Source organism: Ochotona princeps, chromosome 2, assembly GCF_030435755.1.
Source record: "Ochotona princeps isolate mOchPri1 chromosome 2, mOchPri1.hap1, whole genome shotgun sequence".
NCBI lineage: Eukaryota > Metazoa > Chordata > Mammalia > Lagomorpha > Ochotonidae > Ochotona > Ochotona princeps.
This window is the reverse complement of record NC_080833.1, coordinates 68,433,781-68,459,662: the sequence shown is the minus strand read 5'-3', so window position 1 is coordinate 68,459,662 and position 25,882 is coordinate 68,433,781. Positions and strand designations below refer to the sequence as shown.

The 25,882-nt window shown below is 36.0% G+C and overlaps 1 protein-coding gene across 18 annotated transcripts in view; it reads right to left on the bottom strand.

The window, feature by feature from the left end:
- The window catches only part of ADGRL2 (adhesion G protein-coupled receptor L2), a 653,944-nt gene that overhangs the window by 149,738 nt on the left and 478,324 nt on the right, over positions 1 to 25,882 (bottom strand). The window lies entirely within an intron of this gene.

Sequence of the window (25,882 nt, the reverse complement as noted above, 5' to 3'; positions counted from 1 at the left end):
TCTTCATATGTCATGGGATTCTATTAGCTGCTTCATTACTATAATATATTTCAATGGAAAAGTTGTCAGATACTAACTGCTTTGGAACAGGACACTGTATTGCTTTGTCAACAAAATCATACTTATATATTCTTTTTATGTCAAAAAGGACATAAAAATTAAAACTACTATATCGTAAATATAAGGATGCATAATATCCACAGATGAAACTAGCAAAAATATTTCTGTAACAGGAAGTTGATTTTTGTCACGCACACTGTTCCAGATATAAATGATAGTACACACACACACACAAACTCTCCAGCACACAGCATCAGCACTGAGGAATTACAAGTTGATTCGGGTAACACCTCATAGACGCCTCCAACACAAAGGAAAAGAACACAATAAAGAGCAACAAGCTTGCTCCTCTGAATGCCAAAAATAGAAAAAAGAATGATGCATCAAAAGTTAATCTGATGGAGACACGGAGCACACATCCCTGCCGAACTAGCTGGCTTGCTTTGCTCATTTTTCACACTGACTTCTCGTATTAGTCAAGAGACATAACTGGTTTGCAAGTGCTGTGACAACATGACTGCCTTACAACTGCTCAAGCTATTCTATATAAGGCATAAAAAGTCAGATAATTTCATGGCCTGTCATATCATAATGATAATCAATGAACAATCTTCTATATGCTGTTCAATGATCTGATCAAGCAATTAGAATAATTTTCATGTGCAGATGAGGCATTAATTGCTGCAAGTAAAAATTAAATCAGTCTTTTGACTGCTCCATATTCAAGCCAAGTCTTTACTGTCCAAGTTTTAGTTGCTGGGGCTTTCATTTCAATGAGCTAATGCCTACAGGCAGCTTGCCCACATGCACAACCCTCCAACATGTTTCCACTTTCTTAAAGCGATCCAAGTTCAGTCTGTCTTTGGTCACCCGCTATTTGAAAGACTCCTTGTTTGTGGGAAGAAAGGGAAGGAAGAAATCAGGGACTGATGACTGCCTTGTAGGAAACAGCTGCCAAGATAGGAAAACCTCTCTTAGTGAGCAGGAAAGGAGGAGAAAACCACACAACCAAGACCTCCAGCTTGTGGTGTTTGGCAAGGGCAGACTACTCACAACCAGACTGTATGTACTGAAGTTCATTCTTAAGGCTTCAGAATGTAACACGTGCTTTAAACACTACACTCCAGTTGATCATGAGACTGCAGAAATTACTGCTTCGGAAGACGGCGAGTTTTGGTATGTATAAACTCATGGCTTCTTCTATGAAAATAAAGGGTACGTCTACCTGGTACAAGAGAACATCCCATCTATTTTTAGTATTCTACAATTTACAGCCAATCCTTTTCACATCAAATAAAATGATTTTCAGAAGTTCAAGCTTTTTAGGTGCAATTCTAAAAGCTAAGTCAAAATATTTTACTGCTGTGATTAAAAACTAAAAACAACTCTTTTTAAAAAAAGTCAATAAAATCTAAATACTTGGCAAATAACAACCAGCTAAAAATAGAATGAATAAATAATCAAACATGGTGAAATGAATTCCAAGAAACTGTTATTCCTAAATCAGACAGAAGCCAAGACAATGAAACGACAATACAGCTAGCAGACTCTTCTAAACTACCTACAGACAGCTCTGCAAGAGGGAAAAGAAAAACAAAACCCAGGAACAAGCCCACAAAAGCGCCACGCCATCCTTTTGGCAAACAGATTACACCAAGTGAACTCCCACACATTAATAACCTGTTTGTCTTTTGATTTTTTAGAGAACCATACTTCAAGAACTTCACAGACCTCAGCATGATGTAAAGGAAGAACCAGGTTACACTGTGGTACAAGTTTAGTTCTTAGAAAGCACAGAAACAGCACATCTACTGGAAATACACACCATTAACATTTTTAAATATCCAAGCCATTCCATCTTTGCTTTGTTTTAATCTTTCAAACAAAATTCAAGCAATTTCATCTTGTTTCTATAAGCCACAAGCCATTGTCTTCCTAGCCTGTCATGATTTTTTTTTTTTTAGAACTAAGTATCCTATTACTCTGTCATGTAGAAAGTCAATTAATGCATCAGTACTACCAACCTTCCAAAGCTGAACAGTGAGTGACTTCCAGGAATATGCTTCAGCACTGCCCATATCCCAACAGGCCCTGATGCTTTATACGCTACTTACAATGTACATTCAGCTGTAATCTTTCAGCCTACTTATATTTATTAGCTGCATTACATACCCTGTGCCTTCAAGTGTCAGCAAAATTATTTAAAAGGCAAATACCACTACCCAGTTTTCAGTCACACATTAATGCTAAATTGTCAGGATATTGCATTTAGCCTAATAACATGTTGTTTGTTTAGTAAATACAGAAAAAAAAACCCTCTTTCGTTAATAAGCATCAATAGACTGCATCATGTTAACAATAAGAAAAGCAAATTCAACTAAAATTTTCTAAAACTAATTAGAGCAAATATTCCACCAAAAAAGTACAGCTACAATAAAAATTGCTTTATGAAGCCTTATATTCGATTTCTACTGAAGAACACTGACATCAAATAAAAAACAACTATAAGGATGAAGAGAAAGGGAGAATAAAAACAGTCATCACAGCACAAGACTTACTGAAGTCGCCCCTGCTTATTACCATGTGCTAATGCTTATTACCACGCGCTCAGGAAGCTCTGGTTTCTGTGCTAACTGCACATCAAGTCTAAACAAGAACTAGCTTTATGAGATCATCGTTCTGATCACATATTACATGCAACATTATGATCAATATGTACAGAATTCACTGGTCAAAAAAACTGCTTTTCTATTTAATTAAAACAAACCAAACACAACAAGGATGTTACTAACATCAGTCTGCACCCATGCAAAGCCTAAGAAAATTTAAAAACAGATTACAATTTAATTGCACTTTAGCTGAAATTCTGATTATTCTGATTATTCACAATTCAGGTATATTTTACATACAGCCATTTTACACTTCCTAAAACTGCAGAAAACATCAACACCCCTTACAGCCTTCTTTCACTACTTCAGCTTATGTAAAACCTGGCTATTGTTGGGCCCGGTGGCATGGCCTAGCAGCTAAAGTCCTCGCCTTGAAAGCCCCGGGATCCCATATGGGGGCTGGTTCTAATCCCGGCTGCTCTACTTCCCATCCAGCTCCCTGCTTGTGGCCTGGGAAAAGCAGTCGAGGACGGCCCAAAGCTTTGGGACCCTGCACCCGCATGGGAGACCCGGAAGAGGTTCCTGGTTCCCGGCTTTGGATCGGCGCGTACCGGCCCGTTGTGGCTCACTTGGGGAGTGAAACATCGGATGGAAGATCTTCCTCTCTGTCTCTCTCCTCTCTGTATATCTGGCTTTCCAATAATAATAAAATCTTAAAAAAAAAAAAAAAAACCTGGCTATTGTTAATCTTAGCTACAGACATTCAAGGTTCTTTTGGATTGAAACTTCCTTTCTTTCCCTGGGGTTGAGACTGACAATGCTGCTGGAGATTCTAAAAGCACAACAACAAGCACCATCAGCACCCTCTGGGATGGCAGCTCTGAAGACACTGGTACCAAGTCTGGCCGACTTTAAACTTTGCTAATGTCCCCTTAACATTCTTCACTGGTCTTACCCGTCACTGAAATTTCTTTGTTGTGAAGGAATAAACCCTCCTCTGAGGATGAGAGGAGCAGAAAGAAGAGCTCAGGAAAGCCAGTAGTAAATTACATTTGCTCTATGCTTACTATCTAGGAGTCATGCTGAGCATGCAAATGCATCCTGCAGCTGTGGACATCAGAAGCTGGTCCAGCACAGTCGGCCATTCTCTTTAGTAAAACCATCCAATGGAAATTAAAAATAAAATAGTTGCCATTTTATCTTCTAATTCTTATTTATCTATTTACTTTTATTTGGAAAAGAAGACAAAATCCCGGCTCACCCCTCCACATTCCTCTAAAAGCAGTGGTTGGGCCAGGCCAAAGCCAAGAAGGCAGAAACTCAATCTGAGCGGCAAGGATCCAAGTACTTCAGGCATCTCATGCTGGCTACTACCACGGAGTACATTCCATGAAGTTAGAACTGAAATCAGAGCTGGGACAAGAACCCAGGAACTCCAATGTGAGATATGGGCACCCAACCAAAATATTAACGCTAGGCTAAATGTCTGCCCAGCTGGCACTTACCAACCATTTTATGACTGCACATAAATCTGCAAATGATTTTTCAAAAGAAACAAACAGAACAAAGTTACATGACCAGCTCAATAACATAATCTTATATATCATGATTATTTGATGGTATTCCCAACTTCCACACCAAAAATGTTATCTCTGATCCACTGAAGATATTTTGTATTTTTAAAAAAGCTGTATTTGCAGCTACAAAAAAATACAGCACAGCTACACTGTAGAAGTTAGGTTTTCCTCCAAGCTATTTTTTAAAAGTAGTTTTTCTTCATTTTAATTCTATATTTTATAAGGTCAGTATTACAAAGATCAGAGGGGGGCAGATGTTAGAGGCCAATGCCAGCAAATTGGGAATCTCCCTTGGGCAACAGTTCCAGACCCAGCTGCTCCACCTCTGATCCAGCTCCCTGCTCCTGTGTCTGGAAAGGCAGTGAAGACTCAAGTGCTGAGGTCTCTAGAGCCACGAAGGAGGCCTGGCTCTGTGTCCTGGCTTCTGCCAGGCCCTCCAGCTTTTGAAGCCATTTGAGGAGTGTAGGTATCTCCATCTCTGTATCTTAACTATAACTTTCAAATCAGTAAATCTTAAAACAACAACAACAACAAAAATCAGAAATTTGAGGCTCAGAAAGGGACAAGTGCTCAGCCAGTTAAGCAGTAGACCTAAGATTTCAATCAAGGCTAACCATAAAGTCCTGTTTCTGTTATTGATCAAATTTTTAAATTCACAAGTATGTACTAAACAGCTATTACATGCAACTCACCGACGAATGAAACTCGTTATATCCTGGGACATTGTATTCTACTTCAAAAACAGGCTGACCCAGTAAAATTCTATAGTTATTTAATATGTAGTTATGTTCCCCCCCCAAATAATAAACTTATCAGTTCATTATTTTGTGTAATTGTGACAACCACCCAGAAAAATCTATTATGTACATTTTATTGGGGCATGAGAAAATTTAACCGGCTCGGGGATATAACCCCATATTCTAAAACTACTATTGCAACTAAATCAATCACATAAATTTACTTTGCAATTTTCTTTCCCTTTAGAATTAAAAAAAAATTGAAGTTGAACAAAGCCATCTTGCATTATCAACATGATGAAAAGCTCAAAGAATAATGAATTGATTTTCAAAACGTTTACATAAGCAAAACTATCACTCTTACCTAATGATAGTTAAATTTAGCCTAATTCTTTTTAATTTCCAGTTGAGTTACCTTGATTTTACTCACTTATATTGCTATGTAAAAATGCCTATAATTTCATGTTATAAATTAGCACATTATTCTAGACTGATAAATCTTATCAATCAAACTACCTGAGTCAGTTATAACAAGTCAGAAAAGTTAACACACAAATATTTCTGCTAATGTAATTCAAAATGCATCTTAATAATCATGGCAGAGACGTTCTCAAGCTAACATCTCTGAAATTAAGGCTTGAGCACTGTTTAGACAAATACAGAGGAAAAAATTCAAAATAGCTTGTAAAATGCAGCCATACATTTGGCTGACTTCACTGATCCTCTGTTCATAAATCATTGTTACTAGCCATTCCATGAATCAATATTCAAATTCCCTCTTGGTCTATATATACAACCACTAAATGAAATAATAATGAACTGAGATCTGTTGTATATCAGATCATCAATATCACTATCCAAGGTTTCTAGAGATAATGAGGTAATCTGAGTAAAATATGACAAATGAAAAAAATCAAAAGTTAACTATAAAATACACACAATGAGAAGCTGAAGAAAATTTTGTGAAGTATTGAGTTTCCTTATGGATTCAGTAAATGATACAACTAATTTGAAACCCGTATCTATATTTAGTTACATAGGCATAGGTAGATACGCAGGTAGCTATCCTTACACCTTGCATTTTAAAGTAAATTTTGGGTAATTTTGGCATAGTGGCTAAGATGCCACTGGGAGGCACATAGTCCTTATCAAAGTCCGGGGTCCAAGTCATCACATCGCAGGATTCCAGCTGCCTGCTAAGGAGGACCATGGGAGACAGCCCTGTCACCCTTGTGGGAGACCCAGTGGAGTTCCCAGCTCAAGTTCTCAACTCCCAGGTTCAGTATCCAACCATAGCTCTTGCCAGTTTGTGGAGTAAACTAGCAAATAGGGTAATTCTGCCAACTTCTCAGTAGTTCCCTTATTGCCTCCATCTCTGCCTGTAAGTAAACTAAAAACCATTTAAAAAGTAGGCTATATTTGTACTATAACTGCACATGTATCAATTCAATTCAATGAATATCTAGAATGACTCCTAAATATTTTTGATTCTGGGTATAATTCATATTAAGTGGTCCTAAATTAGATTATAAAGGGACTGTGGGAGCCAGTGTGGTGCTTCAATGGACTGATCCTCTGCCTGCAGTGCCACATCATACAGGGGGTCCCAGTTCCAGTCCTCCCTGTTCTACTTTCAATCCAACTCTCTGCTTCTGGCCTGGGAAAGTAGCAGAAGCCATCTCAAGTAGTTGGGTCCTGCACCCACATGGGAGATCCAGAAGAAGCTCCTGGTTCCTAACTTCATAGCAGCACAACTCCAGCCACAGTGGCCATTTTGGGAAGTGAACCAGTGGATGGAAAATCTTCCCTATGTGCAAAAGCTAACTTTCAAATAAAAGCAAACCTTTTAAAAAGTAAAGGAATTGGGCCCAGCACAACGGTTCAGTGACTAAATCATTGCTTTGCATGCACCAGGATCCCATATGGGTGCCAACTAGCGTTCCAGCTGCTCCACTTCCCATTCAGTTCTCTGCCTGTGGTCTGGAAAGCAGTAGGGGATGGTCCAAACCACGTGGGAGACCTGGAAGAAGCTCCTGGCTCAAGATAGGCTCAGCTCCAATCACTGCAGAAACTTGGGGAATGAACCAGCAGACAGATCTTTTTCTCCATGTCATTTCCTCTGTAAATCTGCCTTTCCAATAAAAATAAATAAATCCTTAAATAAATAAATAAATAAAGGAATTGGGCCCAATGCCCAAACTGGCTAATTGTCCCCTAGCATGAACTATGATCCCATATAGGCACCTGTTCGTGTCCTGAATGTTCCACTTTCCAACTAGCTCCCTGTTTATGACCTGGGAAAGAAGCAGAGGATGGCTCAAGTCCTTGGGAACCTGTATCCAATTGGAAGACCCAGAGGAAGCTCCTGGCTCCTGGCCTCACATCAACTCAGATCCAGTTGTTGCAACCACTTAGGAAGTGAACCACCGTAAGGAACATCTGTCTATCCTTCTCTCGATAAATCTGTTTTCTCACCAAAATAAACATATATTTTCTTTTTTTTTTAAGACTTTTTTATTTATTTTTATTACAAAGTCAGATATACAGAGAGGAGAGACAGAGGAGAAGATCTCCCGTCCAATGAGCCACAATAGCAGGTGCTATACCGATCCAAAGCCGAGAACTTGGAACTTCTTCCAGGTCTCCCACGCGGGTGCAGGGTCCCAAAGCTTTGGGACGTCCTCCACTGCTTTCCCAGGCCACAAGCAGGGAGCTGGATGGGAAGTAGAGCAGCCGGGATTAGAACCGGCCCCCATGTGGGATCCCGGTGCGTTCAAGGTGAGGACTTTAGCCGCTAGGCCACCATGCTGGGCCCAAAATAAATATATATTTTTTAAAAAGGGAGCTAGTTTATAAAAATTAAGATCATGGCTAACATGCGCAGAAGTTAATACTGAAGCCAAATTATGATAGGAAATTATCAATATCCAAAATATACATTATAAATAACTAAAGGAAACTTCTGAAAAGATCAATGTATTTCATACTGTAATAATGAGAAATAAGAAAAGTAATACTAGCTCCTCACTCTTATTTCCTTGAGACTGGTACCTAGTTAAATTCATCCCAATAAAGAGTTCCAGACTGAGATCAACAATGTACTCCACGTTCTGGTTCACCCTGCCACGGTGAGGGCGGGGACAATTCCCCTGACCTCAGGTTCCCCAACCATAACAAGGATAAAAACGATGCTAAATTCACAGTTCATCATTTTCAAATTATAGTCAATGATCCTGACTTAACTGTAAGGAAGATATTTAGGAGCTTCTACAATAAATTAAACTAAGGGTTTGTGTGTTTTATCAAAACACTTCACCAATAATTGTAAATTCATACTTTTAAAAACCACATTTAAAGTAGTTGTTTCAGAGGAAATTTTTCTTGTTTTTTGAAACAAACTTAGACATTGCAGCTATGATAAAATAATCTGAAACTGAGATCATAATATTACCCATTCTGTTTTCCTACAAATGGTCAAAAAAGATGTGTCAGACTTACTTAAGACAGAAGTAAGTTTTTGGCTCTTAGGTGGAGTTAGTACCCACCGAGTATTATGGCTCATGACATTTGTATCTGGATCTTCAGTAAACTCAATACTCACCTCCACTTCCCTGCAAATGCTGAACTGAACTCCCAGCTTTCCCCTAGGCCCTGGCCAACACAGGCACTCGTGGAGGAAACCATCTGAACGACATCTGCTATTTGCTTCTCAAACAAATATGAGAAATTTAAATATACACAATTAATTTTATAACCTGAATTGAAGTTTCAAGTAACATTAAATTTGTAACAAAGAGAAACATACTTTATAAAAACCTGAGGAAAACCGACAAGAAGGCTGGAGTACTTGCCAAGACTTCCTCTGACAGACTCATGGTATTAATACTTCACTAATTTTTAAATTCTCTAATTCAAGGTACTGCATTGTGGCTTAACCAGCACTGGCTCTGCTTCTGATCCAGTTTCTGCTGATGACCTGGCAAGGCAATGAAGAGAGCCCAAGTCCCTGGATAACATCTGTTCTTTAACATAGAAAAGCAAACAAACAAACAAACAAACAAACAACAAAAAAAACCTGCTTAAATAATAACTACTAATGACAACAACCAGTAATTCTGCAAACCTCAAAGTTAAAAAATCATCAACTGTATTCCACTGTATTTTGAAAGACTAAAATGAACCACTCATATAGCATGATGCTAAAGATGTCTGAGTAAGGGTCAGGTAACTTTTTTCTATTTAAAAAAATCAGAAAATAATTTGGGTTTAAAGGTCACAGCCTCTGGCACCACTGTACAGCTCTGCAGTAGTAAGGTGAGAGGTGTGACAATGAAGAAGCAAGTGACCCAATTGTATGCCAATAAAATTCACTGACAAAATGTCTACCTGGTCATAGTTTCATATCCTCTGATATAGATGAACAAGCATAAGACCAAGATAACTGGATGCAGTATAAATAAGCAATGAACTAATAACCATTAATGTCTGCCAAAATAATCAAAACTTCAATGTATTACTTTAAAACACTGAATGCTGACACTATGTAAAACCATGCTGTAATGATAAAAATAAAACAATGTCATATGATAATTTGACTAAAACAAGTGAGTGTTTCAGTGTGTGTATATGCGTAGCTTACTATGTTGGGGAGGAAATTCCAGGAAAGAAAAACAAAGAATGCTACCATAGTAACTTACCTTACTCCTTTGTTTGGCACCGCAGAATATAAAACCAACAAAACTAGCAGGTAATAGAAGAGCAAGAAGTATTGGCTGATTCCAAAGGGAGTCCAGCACTGATCTGCTATGATGGTTTGAAAGAGCTGTGGCCAACGCAGCTTCAAACTCCTGAAATTCCTGTCACTACTGCCACTTATCCATAGGAAACACTGCATATGCCCCAGGTCCTCAAAGACTCTACCTCAACAGAACTACCATAAAGTTACAAATTCCACAAGGCCAAAATCGCCAATCTCATCACAAATAATTGTGACGCTGCAATCAACACATCTATTTCTCACAGAAGTAATTCTCTATCCAAACACACCTCAATGAATAACCTGAATTACTACTGACAAATATTTTTATTTTCTACAAACCTAATATTTCTTAAAATTTAACTTAAATCGTAACCTATCATTTACATTTTAAGCTATAATTAGTATCACATTAAAATAAATGAAAGCTAAACTTTTCTAACTGTATTTATATAAGAGAAGAGTAGAGAGGGTTACAAATTTTTAATAAGAACATTATATTATGGAAGTAATAATCTAGGTGTTTTACTGGAAGAGAAGTGGATTACAGCAAATGAAATTTTAAAATGTCCTTTCCATTTTACAGATAACACAAAATGACTTTTTTCATGTCTCTAGTGATAAGGATAAATTTGCCATACATTTAAATGGTGCCTTCACCCTTCCCACCCTGGCTCATGAATTAATAATTCACTGACATTAATACAAGAAGATAAATGATAAAAAGGTTAAGGCGCAAGGGCCAACCATACACACATACTTCTTTTAGCTCAGTTAATACTTTCCTGCCAATTACAGCTAAAACTTTCTAACAGTTTTCAACAGAATTTTACAATCTAAGTAGCAGCTTATGCACACACAATTTCACACAACTCAGGCTTAATAAATCTCCTGCTGGTACCAAACAATCATTCTAGGGGATTAAAGTGCAACATCTGTTAACATTAATAATGTTTCACATTCTTGTATGTATTAAAGAAGCTTCTACTTCATTATTAGTCTCCTAAAAAACCCTTCTAGACCAATATACCGATTTAGCAAAAATACATATATACATAATTGCTAACTTGCTGTAACAAATACTTTAGTGTAAAATGGTAAGAAAAATTCCACTATGAAATCACAAATTTTCCTTGAGCCAAGCCAACTAAACATAAATATATGTGCACACCACACTCTCACAAGGTAAGGGTCTCAAATGACTTATACAATCAAAAATCCTCTGGAGCATTATTCATTTTAACTGTGGTTAAAACAGCATTTTATACAAAAGTCCCTTCCTTTTGGGGGGCTTTGTCACTGTTTATTTATTCCTACTCTGAAATAAATTGATCTTGGTTCCTGTTCCTTCATTCCCTTGCCTTAACTTTCTAAACTTAAAGAAGAAACTCAAAGCTGATTTTCCATCTTCTATTCTGCATGCCAACCTCTGTGAAACTCATAGGAATTCACTCCAAATCACACAAATGTGTAACAATGCAACCAATTCTAAAAATCATTGCGTATATCAGAGAAAGGAAACACGTGGTGATGTGCCTTTCACAAAGGCAAACTTCAAAGCTGCTGTTTCGGTTCTCTTTCTTAAAATTTCATGGGGATTCAATTTCATCGACTTGGACTAGAGAATTACTCCCAGTCCTGAGCTAAGTTGAAGGAGTATTCATGCTTTTCACATCTACAACTTGCATGAAGGCTGCCTACCCCTCAGGAAGGAAGGAAGAGAAGAGGGAGAAACAAAAAGAAATGGCCTATATGAATAATCAAAAGGACAAAGAAAAAGCAGCAGAATTCAAAGCCTTCAGCACTTTTTAAAGTTGGAAATGTAGGGATTTCACTAGTTTTAAATTAACTAATTAGGAGTGGATAACTGGCCCTGCAGACCCTGGTTTGTCGCTGGAGTCCTGGGTTCTATGTCTCCCCGGCTCCTGACTCCAGCTTCCCAATGACACGGACCTTGGGAGGCACAGGTGACTGCCATCCACCGTGGAGCCCTTGTTTCAGCTGGGCCGGCTGCAGGTACTTGAGGAGTAAGCCAGCAGACAGGCGCCATATCCCTATCCCTCAAAGTAAAAAACAGTAAACACTTAAATACTGAGGCTTATCAATTTATAATAAACACATTGAATTTTTTCAGGAAATGTATCAATATTTGACAGAAAGTATATCATTATTTCCATCATTTACACAAGTCTAATAAAATAAACCCCTAAAGGAAGAGTTTTGTAAACCACTGAGCTGGGCCCCCGCACTGTGGCACAGCACTTGAGCCTCGTCTGGCGGTGCTAGTATCCCGTATCTGGGCATTGCTGATCCAGCTCCCTGCTCATGTGCCTCAGAAGGCAATGCAAGGTGGCCCCCATGTTTGGTACACTGCCACCTCGAAGGAGTTCCAGGCTCCTGCCTTGGGTGTGTTCCACCATGCCATGCAGGCCACGAAGGAGTAACCCAAAATATAATAACACTCAGCCTCCTCCTTTTATAAGGAAAGCAGCACAAAGCTCCAGGTACTAGGGAAGCAAAATCTGCAATTCAGGCCCAAGACCTAGTAGAATAATGATTTAATGAAGTTTTAGAAAAAAAAAAAAAACTTAAAATTTTAACAGCAGCTCCAAAACCAATTATAACTTTTAAATTATTACAAAATTGAAGCTATATAAAATTACATTAAAAACATCTGATAATTTTGCTATTAAGTAAAATGTGTAGTTTACATAAATGAACAAATCAGACATTTATTTTCAAAGTTTACTAAAAATACTAGATCATTTTTTTCTTAAACTGCCTTCTGAAAGGGTAGGCTTCCACATTTACATAAGAAACTGTTTCCACAAGCAAAATAATGAACAATGAAGATTTTTTAACAAAGGGTAACAAAGGCAACAAAGAATGGAAAAATTCAAACCCACATTGTTTTCTGCCTTGAAAAATCACAATGTAGGAATCATCACTCCCATTCAACAGCTATCACTCACTTTTATATGAAAAATCAGTACTTTGCATACTAGAAATTGCCCTTCTTCATTTCAACTCAAATACCTGATACTGCCACAAGGAAGATTCTTTGTGGTATTTATGATTTACAGAACCTGTTAAAAATCAAAGGCTATTTTGGAATTCCAACCTTTAACTCTTCTCAAACCAGCTTTTTAAATTTAATCAACTTTTAATATATGAATCAAGCAACACTGACAATAAATCTAAGCAACTCTTTAGCAAAAAACATATCTGAATCTTAAATATGAAATTTAACCAGTTTTAATAGACTCTGTAAATAGTATAATATATATGCCTTTCCTAATTTTGGAAGACATGCTTCTCACGTAACACTTGTCAGACTAAATGGAAGAAATTGTTCTGGCACTTCAGTAAATTAAAATCCTGAAACTCCACAGCTTCAATGTACAAATTTAGATTAATACTTTAAATCAAACCATAGCTATTATTCAGTTTCATATAATACAATTTATAGGAGTCTTCTGCTGTGAAAGCAGGAACACAATGAGATTTTAATCAGATTTTAATATGAGTCAGTAGGAGACATTTTGGAAGCCAAGCAAACATCCTCCTCCCTCTAAAAACTATCATTTCACAATTTTAAAATGAGAATCTACCTGTGATATGAAAGTATTCAGTGAAAAGACGAACTGTGAAAAAAACAACTCTCTGCCTACCAAAAAAAAGTTTCTGATGCTAAGAATTTGGTCACCTTTGCTAAATATTCACGTAAAATATTAAATGCTATTGTTTCATAGGTTGCTAAGTGACTAGAAAGCTACACAGTTGGATTAGAGTTCGACCATACATTTGCTATTATCAAACTTAACAGTATATTATAAACCTCATAAATTTCTTTTAAAGATACCTATTCTATTTTTGTTAATCAACTAAACAGAATAAAATTCATGCTACAGTATCAACACCCATACTTATCCAACTTGCCTTTTCATGTCATGCAGATTACCTTCCGGACATTCCTGTCTTCCCCATACCGATCCTCGCAGAAACAGGAGAATCCTTTAGGAAGCATGCAGCAAGGCATCAGACCAGCACAGAGTCTAACAAATACCCTCTCCTGACTTCCTTTTCAAATCACGAATACATGGGAGGATCCTAATGTTTGTGATGATCTGTGGGCTGGGATTTGGGAGCTGTGATTATAGGTCAGGGAAAAGAACCACAGACAAGAATCCTAATTGCATGTTTTCTTTATGGTAACTTACAAGCAACAAATTGTAAAAGGTAAGGAGGAAAAATATTAGGTTTTTTTTGTACTTAACTGCAAAGCAGTTTAAAAAAACTTACTGATATTTCAGGAAGACATTAAAATTTCCTGTTTTGCGTGTCAGAACATTATTTTTGATAGAAGCTAGTTGGATTAGTCACTGATTTATCTAAGGAACATAGCAAGTCTGCTAGGAAATTCTATAATAACGGGAAGCCCTAAGCAGAACTGAGATGAAAAAGAAAAGAGAAATTCCAAAGAAATATAAGAGAAAAAAAATAACAACTCCCAAGAGTGAAAATGGATACCAAAAAACCTGGGCACTTAATAGCTAAATCAATATTCACCAAGTTTAATTTACGTCAATAAATGTAATAAGAAGCATTTATTGAGAATTTTCCACTCATGAAAGTCTATCAAGCACTAATATCTGCAGCAGATAACATTTTTTATTACTCAGAAGCAAGAATAATTTTGGATTATCACAAACGCAAAATTCTTCAGGAGAGGAATCTTTAACTGATTAACTGTTTGTAAATGTGATTATAAATTATCTTCAACAGCAGTTTTTAATTTTAATTTTAATTTATTATTAGTATTTTATTCAAAAATACATTGAGAACCCTATGCTCAGGAATGACTGATGGACAGGACTGGGAGGTACTTCACCTACTTTAGGTCTGTTACAATTAACATGAAACAGAGGATCAGCTTAATATCTAAAACCTATTGCTGGGGATAAAGAGATAAAAAGTTACTGGTTAAATGATTTTTTAACTAGAAGTAACAAGATGTAGCAGAGAAATTTTCTATGTATCAATCAGACAGATAAATAAATAATATTAGTTCCTGGCAACCAAACAGAAAGCCATAATAAAGATAAGTTGCAGGGTCTGGCACTGCAGCCTAGCAGCTAAAGTCTTCACCATGCACATGCGGGGATCCTATATGGGCACCAGTTCTAGTCCTGGTGTCCCCGCTTCCCATCCAGCTCCCTGCCTGTGCCCTGGGAAAGCAGTCAAGAGCTGCCCAAAGCCTTGGGACCCTGCACCACGTGAGAGACCTGGAAAAGCTCCTGCTCCTGACTTTGCATCGGCTTTGCTGGGACTCTTGCAGTCACTTGGGGAGTGAATCAGATGAAGATCTTCCTCTCCATCTCTGCTTCTCTCTGTATATCTGACTTTGCAAAAAAAAAAAAAAAATTAAAAATCTTAAAAAAAAAAGATAAATTGCAATGAATTAGAAGTTAAAAAAAAACAACTTTAAAGAGCAGCTACTTAAATTTTCTGAAAAGGAGGCAGGCTGCTATCCATGGAAACCTAAAATTTCAAATCAGCCGCTAAGAATGTTACTTAAATGGCATGAAGAATAGAGAATATCGTAACAAGTCTAATTACGATAAGGTATTCTTTAATAAATAAAGAATTCTTTCTCTCTAGTCGACTTTGATACAGTATTGATTAAATAGCTAGGAGACACTTGACAAAACACAAGTAAGCTCAAAATCTAGGAAATGTCTGTTCTACACAGACATTTGAAAAAAAAAGGAGTATCAATTAAACATATGTAGGCTTATACTCAAAAATGTCTACAGAAACATGCATGAAAGAAGCAAGATTACATTTTTCTTCACCAGTACTCCATTAAACACCAGGCTACTGGCATGAAAGATGGCTTGGTCAGAACCTCATTTCAAAGGTTTTCATTCCCACAGCTCCTTCTCTCTCTCACATTCAAAAGCCAAATTACTGTCCACTATTACAGAATTTTGAAAATCTACCTACTGCGGTTGCCTTTCAGTAGCACTGCCATACACACATACAGATATCTACATCCTCCAGTGATTCCCCACTCTAGCTCATCGGTGACTCCACTTGGGAGCTATCAATAACACAGAACACCTTCTCAAAGGAAAACATCAACAGCTTTTTACGGCCTACATGGTGTCTGATCTTAGATCGGGAACTTGTAAAAATATATACATATATCCCAAACTGACATCCTGCTTCAGCTCCTTCTACTTCCTGTGCAACGCATTCCATACACATGCGCTCTCCTTAAACACCTTATTTCTGCCTTTGCCTTCCTGCCTTCTTCACCTGTGAAGTTTTGGTCCTCTGACATCCCGCAGTCCTGCTCTGCCTCAGCTCTATTTAACGCTTTTTCCACACCATTCATTATGAATTCATTCCCGCTACCACAGCCTTTCCACTACACTCCATTTTAGCATGTCATTATAGTACGCCTTCAAATGTCTATTTCTCTCATGAACCTAGTAAGTACAATCCTTACATAACAGTACATTTCTCCAGCCTTAATAAATGAGTGCTGATCTAAAATGAACTGAATTAAAGCCAAAGAGTTAATGGTAAACGAGATGAAATATGCTTATACTTAAGATTATCTTGTAATGGATAAAACACAATCAGTCAGTTCTTAAAAACAGACTGTAAGACAAATGCAAACAAATGCATATGTTTGATCTGGTTACTTTGGCAATTTCTGTACCATACATTCTGTCAAACTTTTATGACCACATGTGGTGCCACAATAACCTCTGTAGCACTGCAGGAAACCTAAAATAACATCTTGAAAATAAAATCCATGGCACTATAAATATACTGAATTATTAAAGTAAACACAAGCTGTTATCTATCATTTATGCACAGACAACATCATTGGCAATAGCCACTATGAACAAAAGCAGAACCAATTTCCAGAAGTTACGCCCAAAATATAAAATAAGATTTTTCAAAAGATTATTTTATAGTAACTTTTATTTTAATAAAGCTCATAAAATAATTCTTTTATGTAAAAAGAATTCCCTAGAACTGCCCATCTTAAGAAAATTTATATCAAAACTGGCACTGAGGGGAAGGATAATGGCAAAAATTGAAACATTCTGGTCTTGGTGATTTCTGTGTCTTTGAGAATACTACTAACTCCATAAGACAGAGCAGTAGCCAGGCTGTTGAAATCAAGATTTATTCATCCACATCAACTATTACCATCTTCATTGTACCCTATAAATGAAAATATTGGTCAGATTAACACCCTATTCAGTATAAACTAAAATCAGAGATTGAAATATCTGCCTTGCAGCTGAACAGCAAGGACACCATTAGGTAAATGTACTAATTTTTTAAGATAAATTATTGATCATTATACTTAGAGACAATCTGCTAGATTAATCTGTTTCTTATCAATGTGTTGGGACTCAATAAAATTCTAATACATGAAGGAAGCCCGCAACTAAAAATCAGGGAGCTTTTGATTTTCACAGTATTTTTCAATCTTATATAATTCTTGCCAAACTTAAAAAGAAAAAGGCATGTAGCGGCACAGAGGCATACGAAGCTAATCCTCCACTTGCAGTACTAGCATCTCATATAGGCACCAGTTCACATTCTGTCTGCTCTACTTCCAATCCAGCTCCCTGCTTATGGCCTGGGAAAGTAGAGAAGAATGGTTCAACTCCCTGGCCCCCTCACCCCTGTGGGAGACCTGGAAAGAAGCTCCAGGATCCTGGCTTCGTACAGGCTGGGTTCCAGCCATAGCATCCATTTGGGGAGTGAACCAGCGGATGGAAGGTATCTCTGTCTCTCCTTTCTGTAAATTTGCCTTTCAAATAAAAATGAATAAACATCTTTCCCCAAAACACCAAAGTGGGCAAAAGTCCTACCTTTTACAAATATTGCTGTACCACACCATGATGTGTAATTTCAAAAATATTAACTTCTATAATATTAACAAACACATTTGACACATTTTTTATTTCTGTTAAAATGGCGGGAAACAACAATACTTTAGCAAGTAATCAACAAGAACAACTCAATTGGATAAATAAGGAATTAATGTTCAAAGAAATAAATGAACATTTAGAAATTCAGAATTGCATATTTGGACATTTCTAACAGTTTATAGAGAATGTTAATGATTTTAGATAGCTAATGATTTTAGATAGCTAATTCTTTTAGATAGTTGATGATGTTAGATAGTTTTATTTTATAGGCTGAGAAAAGTAGGCAAGTCCACAAAGATCACCAATATTTAAGGAATGATCGTCACAGACTAAACATTAAAACAATCTTCTAAACAGGTGAATAATGTCAAACACGAAGACCTGGCAAATACGGCCTTTTAAACTGTCGAAGTTTAAATATATAGTAAGTCACAAGAGAACTTTATAAGGAACAGCATCATTTTCAATATTATATCAAATCTTATTCTCTGACAGTTGCCATTTTTTAGGAGGCCCAAAACTAAAATTTACTTGGAAAATCAAATGAAACAAGAAACAATTGTTTAAAAATAAAACTGCCAACCATCCATTCAGACATGAACATGAAACAAAATTATATCTGAAAAAAGTGTTCTGGAAGAACACACATTAAAATATATACAAAATACTCAAAGGTTGCTCTTAAGCATAGTATTAAACAATGCCTGATAATAATAATTGTTTAAATATCTGCTTATATAAATTTTTATAAGTATCCAGGAGTTTGCAATTTATTCTTTATGAAGAGGGAGAAATCAATTTTAACAAAGTAAGCAAATGAACCAAAGCTATATTTTAGTTTATTTTCAATTAAAAGTTAACACTATGGTGATTTAATTGCAATTTCTTGATAAGCGCTTCCTGATTTTCACAGAATTAACCAGCAATGAAGAGAATGAGGTCATTAGTGCTTATAATCGACAGAATTCTCAACATTCTTAAAATACTTAAGTAATGGTTGTGCAAGCTATTCAATTTAGTACTGTTTTAAGAACTCTAATTCTCATTCTCTGATTTGAAGAAATATTTTAAACCATTAAAAATCAATTCTTACAATTTTGAAAAGTACAATCCTAAAAATGTGAATACAAAAGTACTGAGGTTAGGTGCATGAATTTTGCATCACATAATACTAATGGAATAATAATTGTTTTAGAAGAAATCTATTCTCATTTAAGGAAATCAATTACAAATTTCCAGGCTTAAATGTAGGGAGGATTTACATACCCATTAGAAACAAAGCAGGAAAATTAGGACTAAATAAAATACATGAGAGGCATAAGAAAGTGGGTGATTATTGCATTATCATGGCAAGCAACACATGTAAGTTATACACAGCCATCAGGTTTGTTATCCTGTAACCATTTCTACAACTTTGTCATCACAGTTCCCTAAAATACTTTATGAAAACTAATCAACCTTGAATTCCTGAAGATTACGATGATAAAAGATTGGTTTTTAGAAAGTACCCTTTCGTTTAATGTCTTGCCGTGGTTGCTTGAATCCTAGACAGCAAAAACATCCTCGAGTGTAATATCCTCGAGTGTAATGCTTCTGCATTAACCAAAGGCCTTAATGAGACAGAAAGTACCTAGAGAACAGCAAAGCACACGTGGGGAAGCTGTGACCCAGCACAGCGCTGGGGGAGCTCCACGCCCAAAGGCAGCCTGCCTTCCAGTTAGGGGCTGCCAGGGCAGTGACAGCCATCTCTGCTCTGCCTTACGCTCACTCAGAGCAACAATGCATTTCAATCAGCAATCTTAATTTTAAAAGCATTAAATACAAATTAATTTTCCAAACATCAGTGATTAAATAATTTTTATGGAATGGGTATCTTTTAAAACATGAATTAAAAAAAAGAACAGTTTGCCCATCATATTCACACTATCTAAATTGCACCAATATTAGAGGTTGAGACAAGTAAAATTTTAGGTATTCCCTTGGCTGCAGTTTATTTTTATGTAAAAGCAATACTATATTAAATTCTTGAAAAAATATGTGAAATTTAATTTATTCTACACAAAAATACCAGATATTGAGTATTCCAAGATTTTTAACATTTTTACTTTTTAGCATAACTTCGATTTGCAATATCTTGCAAAATCTGATTAAGTATATGTATTTAAAATGTTTTAAACCTTTGCTACTTTTCAATTTGAGGAAATCTTTCAAAAGTAAGCCTTTCACACATGCAAAAAACAAAAAGAAATCTGTACTATTCACCTGTTTTTATAACTGAGCTGAAAATAACCTTTAAATTCTGAGAATGAAGTGTTTTAATTTCTCCTAGCATAGGTATTAAAACATGAAAGGTTTTGCGTTCCAGATTTCAATATATGTAAGCATTTTTAAATATTATCCAGAATTTATCATGATTTATTAATTTACAATTAAAACACCTAACATTTAAAATACTTGCATTTTGGCTGAAAAATGACAATTTCTTTTGAAATCCGCCAATTTATCAAATTTGTATTAAAAAAATTATTTCAAATAGTCATAACACATAATTTGGAGAGTTATTCTTTACAATATAGTGTAACTGTAGAATATAAATTTTGAAAATTAATCTGCTTATAGACGCAGAAAAATGTTTATTGCCAAATATATGCAAATGAGCAGTATTATAAACTTATACTTTGTTTATATCTGATTTTCAATTTCCTTGATAATTTATAAAGAATGCCAGTGTTATTTCAAACTGAAAAGCAGTTACAAATTAATTTTTGTCCTAAACATCTCTAGTATAAAAAAACACCAACACTTTTGCAAAAGCAATTTCATTAACTTCAACATTTTCTTTTCAATAGAAACACAGATTTCACTATTTTAAAAATCATTCAGTGGTCTACCTTCCAATTTTAAAAAAGCCAAGTAAAGTAGCACTTACCCTAGCTGTGTCTTTGCAGTAACCTCACAGAAGTTATGCACCTGTGACAGTTCCTGTGCCTCCCGCAACAATTTTCCTGGAATGCCTGACTTCTCCAGTAACCCTTCCCTGACTGCAAAGGGAGCTGGATTTGGAAGTAAGCTCTACAGCATTCAATTTCATTCCCTATGCCTATCATAGTTAGCACCACCTAATATATCTTTTTATCATAAAATTAATGCTAAAGAATATCTGTCAATAATTCCGTTAACAAAGGGAGCATATCCTCATAATTCTTTGGAAATAAAACTGCTATTTTTAATAGTCTTGCCCTGTCACAAAAAACGCTCTTCATAAACATCACAAAGACTCATTAAGACAATACAGGACCATGCTGTCAGAGTGACAAAAAAGCTCCTGCCAGTATCCTCAACCTTCAAGTTTCCTTTGTTAAGAGAGTTATCCTTGTAACAGTAAACACCTGACTTGCTATATTAGCAAAACTTAGTAAATCCAAAAGAATGAATTTCATTCGCAAAACCTTTTACAATAAGTTTACAAAATAAATATTTTATTATCATATCATTCTTGGTGTACTAAGAAACAAAACTATTACATCTATTTTCCAGGATGCCTAAATGGATAAGCTTGCTTTTTACAATCTCCCCACAATCAAATTCTGAAACAGCATTACTGTGCCAAAACATAAAAAGATTGGAATTGATTTTAATAGAATTTAATAATATCCTGTCGTTAAACTTCCTGGCACAAACGTGTATACAGGTAATGTGAAAAATTATGCTCACTAAAAAATAAGTCGATGTTCTTAAAGGCTTATCACCTGGATTATCAAACCACCTATATCCTATCTGGGAAACTCATACATGAATATTCAGCTTTCAGATTCTTAGAAATCCAACTGGATGGATGCCATAGAGGGAATTCAGTTTTCAATTAAGCAACGTCTATTGGCCTGTGTTTCATTTCCAAGTTAGTCAGCAGTTTCCTGAATCACTTAATATTTGGTCCTTAGTGGTGGTGAACCTCTTTCAAGTGTCACTGGACTAATTTTTCCATAATTGCAAATACCAAAATAATCCTAACCCAAACACATCATCTTTTAGAAAATAGCATGTGAGGATCATCTAATTTGATTTATTATTTAAATGTAGACTGATGTAATTTATTACTTCATGTTTAGTGGTCACTCAATAATATTATTTTATAAAACCTGGAAAATTATCTTAAAAGCTGAGAGCTCCCGTAAGCACTAAGACAGTTCTGTGGTCACTCTCCAGGGTTTTAACAGATTCTAAAAAATTTCACAGTTTCAAAATGGACTTTTTCTTTATTGTCTCAACATATTTTTATTGAGAGTAAAAAAATGTATCTATATACATAAAAAATAATACATTACTATTTTATTAAATTTCACTGTAATTTGGCTACACTCAAAATGCCTTAGAACATTTTTCTTCAAACACAAGTAAAATATACCTTAATAAAATTTAACTTACAAAAAAGAAATGATCAGTTTACAGCACCTTGATTATTTAATCTCATATACAAGCTCCCTCTGCAGGTAATAACAAGGGTTAGCAAAAACATCTGAAACCTGGAGGCCGCTGCCTGTACACAAAAGCAAGCCATCCCTTCACAGAAATACCTCCACCGGCTACTGTGCCCATCTTACCAATTATCTGATTAAAATAGCTACTCGTGAAAATTTCTGGTCAACATTTTCATTATTTTGCTCCATTCTAGTTCAAAAGGTAGTTTGAACAATCAGGATACACAGTCAACCAAAAACCCACATCCAAAGTGTGTTTCAAAAACACATTACCTTGCTTACACAACACCAGCCAGAAATGCCAGACCACCCAAAACAACACGGACCAGTCTGTTTATCTGACTGGTTCCCTGAACCTAGAGTAAACAATCAAAGGTGGCAACTTGAAGAGAGATAACAGTGAGGACAGATCAATTTAAATGAAAAAAAAAAAAAAAAACTAAATGTTCTTCTCACTTCGAATAATTCTACAACTTAAACCTGAAGACCAAGTAATGCAATCAAACAGAGGAAAAGCAAATCAGGGCTGCAAATGCTCTTACAACCAATTGCAATTTTGTTAAGAAGCTGTTTTAGATTACTGTTTACACTGTGTCCTCTTCTGCCACATTTCTTTACCTAAGTATAAAACATGGTGCTCCTCTGCCAAAAGAGAGAGGAGGCAAAGAACAGCCTTGGGAGCAGCGTTGTTACGTCAATGGGCCCCCCTCCTTTAAATTCTCTCTCTTCCAACAAATACACACCAACTTACTATTATGTAAATAGTATCTAGGAGTTTGAGGCAAATCCAACTTGACTCAGCTATAAATAAACTGACAGGCTTACAAAAAGTGATTTTCAAAATCTGAGATCCTTATTGAAAACTGCAAAATCTGTACATGCTAAATAAAAGACAAATATATCATCCTGAGATGTGTTACATTTCTTGTTTCCAATAAGACAAAGAACAGAAAGGCAAAAAACAATAAGCAGAATCCTTAACAGTTTTTTTCCAGAAAAAGATATCAAATTATCTCACAGGTATTTTTAGATCTCCAGGTTGTAGTTTAAAACCAACGAAAAGTGGCTTCCAAGCAGGCCATTGAAACAGACCTTGGTGCTTGCAGCAAAAAGGCACAAGGGCAGGACACTGCTCTTAGTTACCTACCCAGAGAAAGCACCCAATGTCTGTCTATTACTGTGCTCATGCCAGGAACTTTCAACAAGGCAAAAAATAGTTAAATGTCTTGAGTTAAAACTAAAATGCTTCAGGCATCATCATTTTGGTGTAATCTCTCTGTGTTGATGCATATGAAGCAAAAAGAAATATTTTGTAGGTACAGCCATCGTTTTTAAAACGAAGAACATGACATTACAAAACCATCAGTGCATCCATCGCCAGCACATCTCTAACACATCAAGCCTTCACGAAACTCTAAGGGAGCTTAGGCAATTACCAGAAACTAAACACACTACCACGTCCCCCAAACTCATTGCTCCCCAAACTATCTCAGATTATAACCACAGGGAAACAATAAACTAAGGATTAAAATATACCAAACACCCTGAAATGAAGAACACAAGATGAGTAGAGAAATTCTTACCTACGAAATGTGTTCTATAATAGCCAATCAATAACCACAGCAGCAAACACTAAATAAAAACGGGAGGCTTTTAATGCACAGGAATAAAATGTTTGTGTGGAAGGTAGCAGAAGAAAAAAAAATTCCAGAGAGAAATCTTTTGCTTCAAGTAAAGACACAGAAAAAAGTATTTCTAGCATGATGCTTTTTAATGTAAACTCCTGTTGAAAACTTATTAAGTAAACAGTCTATTAAAAAAAACAGAAATACAGCATCAAATAAAGAGTTCATCTAAAATTCTACAATGCTTTGCCCATTATGAAAAGATGCTAGCACAGCACTTAATAAATTTAAGGACAAATCATTAAAATTAGAAAATTTAAAAACAAAACAGAATTTTCTTTTGCCATCTCCATAAATAGACACTATTACTATCTCCACAAAACAAAACATTAGTCATGAGCAAGGTCACCGAGCCCGCCTCTGGGTAGCCAACTGCCATTTTTGACAGTAATTGGGGTTAGATTATTCTGTCATCTAAATTCAGAACAATAATCAGTTTGAGGTGTGGGCTGATAAAAAAAAGTACCTTTTAAAAGGATGAAAAGAACGGATAATACAGACAGTTCAAGAACCAGAGGCAGGAATATCTTTGGGAACAAACATAGAAATTAAGTACTTTCATCACTTTCAACTTCAGTTTTAAGGGATTCCTCAATTACTTGTATTTTTAAAATGTAAACTTGTTCTAATTATTAACAGATATACCCATCAACGAATACTGATATATAAAGAAACAGAACACAGTTGTGCTTCTTTATGTACATGGCTGCACATTTTTGCTCAGGAAAGGTGTTAAGGTGTATTATCAAGTAAAAAAGCCAAACTAAGCCCTTTTTTATTAGGAACCTCATAGCATATGCTGGGCTACAATGTCTGAGGATGATGTCTGTCTTTTATACCAGAAAAAGATAGTTTGGTTTCTATTCCAACAAATTTGTTTCAAATGATAATAAGGCTACCTTTAACCATCCTTTCAACTTCTCCCATCTCTCATAGCCAAGAATATTCCATTTTCACCAGTTTTTTTTAATTAATTTTATGATACAGTTCCAAAGGCTCTGGCATTTCCCTTCCCACATCCCCAGATGCCCTCCCCACACTGATTTCACATATTTTATTACAATAGTATGGTACTTCAAAAACAGTCATACGTCCCTCGTTCTGCCATTAAAATGTATCCTGACATTGTAGGTATTTTCATCTGTTTCTTTTGTTGGCTATCAAGCTTTATTTTTAAAAAATGGTCTTGCTTGATGCATTTAAATCAGAATTACGACTTGTTCGTTCATATATTTCAGGAAGTTAACTTCTGTTTAGCCTGCAGAAGTCAGTAATATTTCGATTTTTACTCAGGTAGTGAATCTATGAAGAAAAAAAAAAAAAGCCCTCCAAATATTTTTCAGCTTTAAACAGGCTTCTTTTAAGGGAACTAATTTCCACTACGAAATTCAGAGATTAAGGTGTAATCCCTGCGTGTGAATTTTTATGTCTGCAATGTACTCCTCACAGATTGCAAAGAATCAATGACAAGGCCAACAGGGGCCCGTGTTACCCACTGCAGTTTTCTTGTCCTGTGGTGATTAATGCTGTGCTCTGTAGAGGGAGACATTACATCCGGGCTAAAACAGACCTAAATTTTACCCTTAGGCAGAAATCTGATTTAAACATCTCTATTTAAAGTGACATTTGTCCTCCCTTTTCTACTGGTTTCCTGAGAAATTCCAGGAAGTTGACTCCATGATCCAAAAAAAGCCGTGTGGCTGAGCAGCCCCACTGCCTATTCCTGCACTCTGCTGAAAGTGGGTGCCAGGATGGACCAGGGTGGCAATGTAACAAGCACCCAGTTACCTGTCACTTTACTCTCTTAACGATGTAACACTTAAAATTCAATACAATCCTAGAATAATCATTTTAAAAAACTGTGCTTCTGTTGCTAATAATAAGGTACTTAATCCTGTCTGCTAAAGATTCTTTTTTGATTCATAAAATCATATCTGAGAGTTCAATGATCTGAAATGCCAACTGAACGCAAATTCTAGAAATGTAGCAAAACAATTACTAAAAATAAGTATCTAG